Here is a 1,370-nt window from a genome sequence, read left to right as displayed (position 1 = left end):
TCTGATGCCCTATCCCACGGCACATGTGCCAACGCACAAATTAACCGCCTCCAAACCCTCCACGAGGACCTCTGCCACCCGGGGGTCACTCGGTTTTTCCACTTTATCAAGTCCTGCAACCTCCCATACTCCTTAGAGGAGGTCCGTACAGTCACAAGGAACTGCCACATCTACGCAGAGTGCAAACCGCATTTTTTCAGGCCGGATGGTGCGCACCTGATTAAGGCTTCCCGCCCCTTTGAACGCCTTAGTCTGGATTTAAAAGGACCCCTCCCCTCCACCGACCGCAACATATACTTCCTTAATGTGGTGGATAAGTACTCCCGCTTCCCATTCGCCATCCCCTGTTCTGACATGACCGCGGCCACAGTCATTAAAGCCCTGAACACCATATTCACACTGTTCGGTTGCCCCGCATACGTCCACAGCGACAGGGGGTCCTTAGATTTCATAGAATTTACAGTGCAGAAGGAGGCCATTCGGCCCATCGAGTCTGCACCGGCTCTTGGAAAGAGCACCCTACCCAATCCCACACCACCCTATCCCCATAACCCAGTAGCCCCACTCAACCAACACTAAGGGCAATTTTGGACACTAAGGGCAATTTAGCATGGCCAATCCACCTAACCTGCACATCTTTGGACTGTGGGAGGAAACCGGAGCACCCGGAGGAAACCCACGCACACACGGGGAGAACGTGCAGACTCCGCACAGACAGTGACCCAGCCAGGAATCGAACCTGGGACCCTGGAGCTGTGAAGCAATTGCGCTAACCGCTATGCTACCGTGCTGCCCCGAAACTAAGGTTCCACCGAGATTTGAACTCGGATCGCTGGATTCAGAGTCCAGAGTGCTAACCATTACACCATGGAACCGTCCTCTTTCATGAGTGACGAGCTGCGCCAGTTCCTGCTCAGTAACGGGATAGCATCGAGCAGGACGACCAGCTACAACCCCCGGGGGAACGGGCAAGTAGAGAGGGAGAACGGCACGGTCTGTAAGACCGTCCTACTAGCCCTACGGTCCAGGGACCTCCCAGTTTCCCGGTGGCAGGAGGTCCTTCCGGACGCCCTCCACTCCATCCGGTCACTACTGTGTACTAGCACTAATCAAACGCCTCATGAACGCCTCCTTGTCTTCCCCAGGAAGTCCTCCTCTGGAACGTCGCTGCCGACCTGGCTGGCGGCCCCAGGACCCATCTTGCTCCGAAAGCACGTGCGGGCGCACAAGTCGGACCCGTTGGTCGAAAGGGTTCACATTCTTCACGCGAACCCGCAGTACGCCTACGTGGAGTCCCCCGACGGCCGACAGGACACGGTCTCTCTGCGAGATCTGGCGCCCGCCGGCAACACACACACCACCCCGACACC

The 1,370-nt window shown here is 57.2% G+C and overlaps 1 non-coding gene across 1 annotated transcript; it reads right to left on the bottom strand.

Annotated features, from left to right (window-relative positions):
* Positions 1-803: 803 nt before the first annotated feature.
* Positions 804-875, bottom strand: trnaq-cug (transfer RNA glutamine (anticodon CUG)). Its single transcript has one exon. It is a non-coding gene; the product is annotated as a tRNA-Gln (tRNA).
* Between the last annotated feature and the right edge of the window lie 495 nt (positions 876-1,370).

The sequence above is a fragment of the Scyliorhinus torazame genome, chromosome 6 (assembly GCF_047496885.1).
Source record: "Scyliorhinus torazame isolate Kashiwa2021f chromosome 6, sScyTor2.1, whole genome shotgun sequence".
NCBI lineage: Eukaryota > Metazoa > Chordata > Chondrichthyes > Carcharhiniformes > Scyliorhinidae > Scyliorhinus > Scyliorhinus torazame.
Note: the sequence above shows the minus strand (reverse complement) of the source record. Positions and strands in the feature narration are given on the sequence as shown.